Source organism: Amborella trichopoda, chromosome 3 (assembly GCF_054954075.1).
Source record: "Amborella trichopoda isolate Santa Cruz 75 chromosome 3, AtrichopodaSantaCruz75HAP2 v2.0, whole genome shotgun sequence".
NCBI classification, from domain to species: domain Eukaryota; kingdom Viridiplantae; phylum Streptophyta; class Magnoliopsida; order Amborellales; family Amborellaceae; genus Amborella; species Amborella trichopoda.
Genome location: NC_142338.1, coordinates 41,813,392 through 41,821,970, shown reverse-complemented (window position 1 = coordinate 41,821,970; position 8,579 = coordinate 41,813,392). Strand labels below are relative to the sequence as shown.

General features: G+C 35.5%; 1 pseudogene across 1 annotated transcript; it reads right to left on the bottom strand.

Annotated features, from left to right (window-relative positions):
• Positions 1-762: 762 nt before the first annotated feature.
• Positions 763-7,459, bottom strand: LOC18422657 (uncharacterized; annotated as a pseudogene). Its single transcript, XR_016051106.1, has 4 exons — positions 2,570-7,459; positions 2,332-2,421; positions 1,164-1,227; positions 763-1,057 (listed from the first exon to the last, which is right to left on the bottom strand). The product of XR_016051106.1 is annotated as an uncharacterized LOC18422657 (transcript).
• Positions 7,460-8,579: the final 1,120 nt, after the last annotated feature.

Genomic DNA, 8,579 nt, shown 5'->3' with positions numbered 1-8,579 from the left:
ATTTTACTATATTATGGGTCATATTCTCGGTTAGAGTATAAATCACCATCTCTTTTTATTACTTCCATCCATATCCTTTTGAGTCTTCTCTTTATTATTTTAGAGCCTTCCACTTGAACAAAATCGCACCTTTTTTTTTTTGAGTAATTCAGTGGGGAAAACAAGCCCCTACCTGTTTTTTCAAATAGTTTAGGACTTAAGTTTTTTGAAGTGTTAGCAGGGCAGTGTAATAAGTGCTTTGTTAAGTTTACGCTGCACATGATAAGCCCATTTAGTCCCTCATCTTATCCCTTTCTCAAGCTACTCCTAACCTCCAGCGTAAGTAGCCATCTCAATATTGTGTATGCTATTTTTCATATTAGTGAGTTTGAAATATCCAAAACTTACGTAATGGTCTTGCTGACATGCATCTTTTTTCTAAGATGAACCAATATTTGTTTGTGCAGAAAATTTTGGGAGCATATTGTATGGGAAACCTCTTCCATGTGAAGTCTGTGAACAGCCCGATTTTTACGTTGTCGTCTTTTTAATATAGCGGTTGATTATAACGAATATCGATCAAGCTTAGTTAAGGAGAACTCTCGTTTGATGTAGGTGTAGATGAGCCTCTTTCCTAATTTTACACGAGAAGAATGAGACTCCTTGATTGTTAGGGGCTCGTTTGTTTCCCCAGAAATCTCTAGAACAGATAGATTTCTGTGAAATGTGAAACAGGATTCATATTTAGCAAGCGTGAAGCAATTTCCCCCCATACCTGGCATATGCTCTCTAATTCCATGTCTTGGTAGATTAAAATGTTCGCTCCTCTATCAAATTACAACAACCAGATATGCAGATTGCACTAAGACCACTTATTCCAGGACACAAAAATAATTGTGTTTTTATTGACATCAGAAGTTGGATTGTGAGCTACTGTTGCTGATGATGATCATTGTTTTGTGGGAAAGAGGCGTAAAGGAATTGTTTGAGAAGTCTGTTATAGATGCAGGGCCTCTCTAGGTGGACCAGGTGACCTGCCATTTTAATGCCTTGATATGACGCCTGCTTACCAAATTGCCTGATTTCATACCAAATAAAAAGCTCAGCTTCTGTGGGTCTTAAACAAACAGAGAAGGACGAGGTCTCTCTTGTTATGTATTGAAAATTTACATGAAGGTACTCACTCTCTTAGGTTGTTGGCCATCTCCAAGTTGAAAAATTGGGCTCGCCCCATAACAATTGAATCTTCTGCAAGATAACAGGAGAGAAAGGAATATTGATAAATCTTACTATTTCTATGGGACAAAACAGAAAATCTTATAACGAGAGAGATCTTTTATGATTTTACATGATATATAGGGACAAAGAGAGAGATCTTTTATGATTTTACATGATATATAAGGATAAAGAGCATAATTACGATACAAGATTTATGTAGCCGACTCCAAATAGATGGGTTAAGGTTATGATAATGATGATTATACAACAGTTGCTTGAAATCATTCATGTATATATATATATATATATATATATATATATATATATATATATATATATATATATATATATATATATATATAGAGAGAGAAAAAGTGTTAGTCTCAATAAAATAAATAAATAAAAATTGACAAACAACTTATTCGGATATGTCCTTAAATCACATGAGGGACTTAAGGTTTCGTACCAAATCCTATAGACCAAGCCATCCGGTGACAGACAATCTTGAAAGTCTTTCTCTTTGATGAATCTCATTCACCTCTTTTCTATTCTTTTCTATATATTTTACTTGAGAGTTAACCTCATTTTATAGAGAACCATATTTTATAACTCTCACATTCACCGTCTATAGGAGTTGTGATCTAAGTATAACTCATGCCTTAATTTCCTTAAGTGCAGTCAATTAGGATTAACAAGTTGTCAACAAACTGTTAATCTTATGCAATGAACTAAATCTGTCATTAGTACACTAATGACTCACATAATAAGATATCATCGAAGCATTCATACAATTTGATCAAAGATATTTAGAAATTAAATAATTTTGTATATCTATAATAAAAAAATAATTCTTATAAAGAATCCAAACAAATCACTAGGTTTTCCATCAAGTGATACTGAGTTTTCCTTCAAGTGCAACATCCTATAAAAGCTCCAAAATAGATCATAGTATATAGCATTACCTCATGTCAGCCACATGAGATTTCACGTATACTATATACAATATGGTTGTGGTACCATTATTAAAAAAATAAATTCTCGGAATAAAAGACCCAATAGGCCATATTTCCACCAAAAAGAGAGAGAGAGATAGAGATCTTTTTGGATTTTACGATGAAAATAACTGCAACGCACCTGGGTGAAATTGGGTGTGGTGGTGTCCTTGTTGCTCTCAACAAGAGCATCTAGGAGCTCAGTCCTTTGTTCTCTGTTGGTGAACATGACCTGTTCCATTTCCATTGTCAGGCGTTGATTCAAAGATTACGGTGTGCAGGGATCTAGAGAGGGAAATGGGACGAAAACTAAAGAATCTAGTGAGAGAAAAGAGGGAGGAATAAGGTGCCTGGTGAGAGAGAGAGAAAGAGAGACCCACCTCAAGATAGTCCCTATAAAGGCAATTAGGTAACCACCACTGCTTATGGGTAGCCACTGAAAACATGGCCTTGAGGCCCTTCACATTAGTAGGAAGCAAGAGCTTCTTGAATGAGGAGATATCCAACCCGGCCGTTATCTCACCACTAATGGTATCAGTAACGACCGAAACTGCACCTGAAATCACCAAATGTGACACCACTTCAGGATACAACTCGGCCATCTTAAAAGCCACCATTCCTCCGTAACTGAACCCAACAAGCGCGTATTTCTGAACCCTAAGTTTGTTCAATGCCTTAGCCAAACAATGAGCTTGAAAAGAAGCCGAGTAATCAGAGCTTAAAGTTACTGAGCCACCGAAGAAGACGAGATCAGGGACATAAATTGAGAATCTTTTACTGCGAGAAAGAACTTGGAATAGGCATGTTACCATCCCGTTGGCTGCGAAACCATGGATGAGGACTACGTTGCCATTTTACTTGTTTCTTTTTTTTGTTTTTGGGGGATGGAACCCAAAAGTTCATGGAGGTGCCTTCTTCTACCGGTACGTTTTGTGGGGTAAGCCCCGCCAGCTTCATGAGGCCGTGTACCAGTGTGTTTTGGGCAGCGGCAACCCAATTCCCCATCTTTCGTTCTCTAATTGCCCCAGACTGGCGCTGCCCTCTCTCTCTCTCCCTGTTACTACTGCCCTCCACAGTGCAGGGCAATTTTAAGTGAGAGAATGGGGGAATCAAGGAGAGCTGGTGCTCGTTTTTTTATTGTGCACTTACACACAAAAATAATTTTGAACGGATTTGATATTAACGTTTGGACCCTAGTAGCACATTGCCATAGTACACCATCATATTGCCGAAACCCACAAGTGACAGACCGCCTTTACAAATACCGGACCGTACTTTGCAACTATTGGACTGTCCTTTGCAACTGTCAAACCACCTTTGCAAACACCAGACCGCCCTTTGCAATTGCTGGAATGCCCTTTGCAACTGCTGAACCGCCCTTTTCAATTGTCGAACTACATTTTACATAGTGCAAGAGCTCTAGTACCAAACAACACTTTACATAGTATCGGAGCCGTACTGCCACTGCCGGAGCGCTACTGCTGAATGGCCGTTATACAATGTCGGAGCCCCCTACTTTAGTGGGATAGTGGAGAGAGGCATCGATAGGATAAAAGTAAAAGAAAATTGTTTAAGTATTTTTTTATTCTATTTTTTATTGGAGATTTTTCTATAAAAAGTATATTTTAAGAAAAAAAAGTGGGCACAAGTTAGATTCGGATAAGTTTTATAAAAAAAATATGGTTTTTGGGTTTTCTTTTTATTTTATTTTTTTGTAATTTTCTGTATCATTAATGTCAAGGTAAATGGTGTTATTGTTGAGAGAGAGAGATGGGGAGGGGTGCGATGTGCCTGATCACTGACGCTGCCAACTTCCGACGGGCCTGATTCTCTCTCATAAATTCGTTGGGATGGACAGCGTGGTTACGTTTTCTATGTGATTATTTAAAGACTTTAAAGATGCCATCAAATACGTTGGTTGCAACGTTTATGGCCAACCACTCAGCCAATCAAGGCTTATGTTTCTTGTACGTTCCATCCCAGGAGAGTGACCGAGAGTTGGGCGGAATGGGCCGGGTGGCTCAGTTCGGCCTGGCTCGGAAAAACAAGGGCTTGGGCCACAAATATGGCTGAGGGTTGGTATGGCCCTGGTTGGGGCTGTCCCACCCCGCCCTTTGTTTTAGTCGGTATTATTTTTCTTTAGTTTCCTAGTAGGACCTTAGTTTCCTAGTAGGACCTGGCACAACCTCCTAATAGGCTAGGGCTGAGCTTCGGCAAGACTTTAGAAGAATAGGGTCAGGCTAGGGTTTTAGTTGGTATTGTTTTTCTTTAGTTTCCTAGTAGAACCTGCACAACCTCCTGATAGGGCTAGGGCTGAGCTTGGGTAAGACTTTAGAAAAATATGGTCAGGCTAGGGCTAGGGTTGGTTTGGACCAAGCCCTTTGCCAACTGTAACTAAGAGCATAGAATTGTTAAGGTGAAGAATCAACAACGGGATTGCGTACGATAGAATAGGTGCTTATAAAGCCAACTCAGGCAGTACTGGTGACCCACCGGTCCTCGCACCCATCTGAGTGCCACAAAGTCATTTTATGGCGAAAAATGCCGTAAATCTCACTAGTGGCATAGATATCATCTATTTAATATCAATAATCATCATCATCATTATCCGAGTCATCTCCCAACTATTTGGGATCCGCTACACGAATCGTTTTCTGTCGTTCATCTATCAAGGGTCAACCTCAATCAAGCTATATGTCACCATATATTTTTTTACAACTTCCATCGATATCTTTTAGAACCTACCTTTTGCCCTTCTAGAGTCACTTGAACCAAATCATTCCTCCCAACTAGTATTGTTTTAGGGTACATTGCACATGACCAGACCACCTAAGTCTCCTTTCTATCATTTTATCACCTATTGGAAGTACCTTTAATTATATCTTTGTCTTGCCAGTCATCTATCTTAATATCCTCATCTCAACTCTACTTATGCTATAAATATGTTATTTATTGACTGTCCAACATTCTATTTCATAAAGCATGACTGGTCGTACAACCTTCTTATATAACTTCCCCTTCAGTTTCACTGATATGTGATGTTTATGTAAGACTTTAGAAATATATCTCCACTTCATCTACCTAGCTCTAATTCTATGAGCAATATCTTCCTCAACTTCTAATATCTCATAGATTATCGATCCAAGTACTTCTTGGCTATGAGTCTTAACTGTATCTTCGTTTCTTCTTCTATTACTTCATTTGTATGTTATATTATTCTAGCTAGTTTTAAACCCTTTAGATTGTCAAGCATCACTTGAAAATTCTTTGGGTTTATATTGTCTCTAGTTTCATTAATCAATACTGCCATCCATATATTATAACTACATGGGGACCTCATTATATAAATGCATAGTTAACTTATCGATAACCAAAGCAAAGAGATTTGGGTTCATCGTTGACCCATGATGCAAGACTATTGCTATTGAAAAATCATTTCTCTCTCCACTAGTTATCAAAATGCACAATCTAAAAATTGTGATTTTTGGATAATGTAATTTATTTATAATTATAAAATTACAAACTTGAGACAGTGATTGAGTGATCAATCATAAACCAAATACCAAATATAAGAATTCAAAAATAGATGAAATAAAGTGTTAAAAAGAAGGATCTTTTCTCCTTTCAGGAAAATACAGACCAAGCACAAAGAAAATAAAAGATTATCACTAATAAGGGAAAATGACAAAATTTATCTAACACAATATAAAATAAAAGTAAATCTAATATTTTAATAAATAAAATTTCTTCAGAAATTTGAGGCATATTTTAACTAAAACAGAGACTTGAGAAAGGAAAACTCATTTTCACAAGAAATTAGAAAGAAACTCCACAAAAAATTTATCCAAATCAATCTTAACGCAATCTAGAGCAAATAAACTAACAAAATTTCTTGTAAAAATTTAGTTTTTTTTACAATTAAATAAAATTTATTCAAAATTAGTGGCAATTCTTTTGGGAAATGAAGAACCAAGCAAAAAGTATATACTCCATCATAAATCTGAGAAAAACTCAGAATAGAAATCTAAATACTTCATAACATAATCTAAACCAGAAAATCCAAAAAATAAAATAAAAATGCAACATAATATTTTCAAAGATTTATGATTTTACAAAAGATCAAGCCATATTTTAGGAAAATAGAGAACTGGCCAAAAAATCTAATTTAACTAGAAATTATGAAAGGATCAACTGAAAATTTTTCGAAGACTTCCTAACACAATACTTCAAAACATAATCTAAAACAGAAAATCCAAAAAAATTCCACATAATATTTTAAAAAATGTATGATTTTACAAAAGATCAAACCTTTTTTGAGGAAAATAAAGAACTGGCCAAAAAATCTAACTTCACTGGAAATTAGGAAGAGATTAACCGAAAAGTTTTTGAAGACCTTCCTAACAATACCTAGAGCAACAGAAGAAAAAAAACGAAATAATATTTTAAAAAATTATGTATTTTCTAAAAAATCCTAACCCCTTTTTTCAAGGAAACAAAAAAATAAGCAAACATATCTAAGTATTACAAATCTCAATTGATTTTAAAATAGTACAAATGTTAACTTAAAAATAAAATGCCATGTATGGATTGATTTTCACCTCTGCTAAATGAAATCCCTAAATAAATTATTGCTTGAAATTCCAAATTTCAGATTTTTCTTGAAAATCCAAGTACCTTTTGGGGTGAACTGATATAGATTGTTAGAAAGAGAAAGGAACTATTGAAAAATAATTGTGCTCCATACACAATGGTGGTTCTTTTATTACTGTATATATAAAAGTAATAAAATGGTAAAAGAGTACCACTCATACAATTTGCACTTTCAACACTTTGGTATATATGATATACATTTTCCTATCTTGCTACATTCTCTCGGAGTTTTTTGCATTTGTTGTGCATGATTGCCTTTAAAAGGAAATGTCAATGCTTTTACCATATGGCCTTTCCAAAAACTAGGACTATTGGATTTTGATTCTATTGGCATCCGTCAAACTCGGTTAAGGAGACATTTAATATCCGAGTTTGAAGCAAAGCTCTTGAAATGCATCACGTGGCAGAGGTTTGATGAAGATATTAGCCACTTGCTTGTCAAAGGAAACAAAAATAGTGACACAGCAATCCAAGAGAAGATATTAGCCACTTGATTGTCAAAGGAAACAAAAATAGTGACACAGTAATCCAAGAGAATCATTTTCATGCACAAAATGATAATCTAACTCAATGTGTTTTATTTAGGTATTAAAAACCAAATTAACTGTCACGTAGAGAGCATTAATATTATAACATAAAACTGTTAGTGGTTGAGAAAGAGGTACCTCAATTTCTCGAAGAATAAAAGAAGGGCAAGTCAATGTTGCAGTAGTAGATGCCATAGAACGGTATTCAATTTCAACACTTGAACAAGCTATAGCCGATTGTTTATTAGCACTCCAAGATGTATAGTTAGAACCAAAATAGGTGTAGAAACTAGTAGTTAAATGACGAGTGCTTGAACAGCCAACCTAGAGAGGGCATATAATTCAAGGGAACTAGTAAATAAGATATGCATTACAAAGGACTGTGTACCATTGAAATAACGAAGAATCCGCTTATCTGCCTAAAATATACAATTATAGGGGCATGCATAATTGACACATTATATTAACACTTTAGGAAGGTCAGGTCATGTTATAGTAATGTCTTATAGTGCACTACCATGAACAATATTCTTCACTACAGTTGATGTTGAAATAGGTTTGGCTCCGAGCATCTGAGCATAATCAACAAGATCCCAGGCATATCAATTTTGTGGTACAAAAAAAATCAACTATAAAACAAGATACCTCCATGACAAAAAAGTAGTGAAGATTTCCTAGATCTTTTTTTACAAATTCCCTTCAAAGTTAGAAAATAAGAACATGAAGAATATCTTTTACATGATACATGTGGTTGAAATGATACCGCACTTTAATATAGTTTATGACACTTTTCTAAGGGATATTTGAGTTGACTGTTGTATATGGAATTCTTGTTCGAATCAATGATTCATTGCATAGGGATATGCCACCGCTTTCTTGGTTTGTCTGTGGCAAGCCATATCCCCGCATTATTAATTTGATCAAACCCATGTCATTGAGAGTTAAAAAAATTGTTGACCACTAATGTTGTTTCTCCCTCTAACTCTATAATTCGAGTTACCTCTGCTGGGTCTAAAAATTTCTATTGTCTAAACAAATGCCACATTCTGATTTAGATATGAGAATTTTTCAGAGGCATGGGGCTGATTTCTAATCTCATGGCTCTGAAAGAGATGCATAATCTCATAATAGGAAGGGATTGACAGGTTATGCATAGTGGTAGCAAAGCTCTCTTATATAGGCCTAAGTGCATTAAGAAGCCAGAATACCTTAT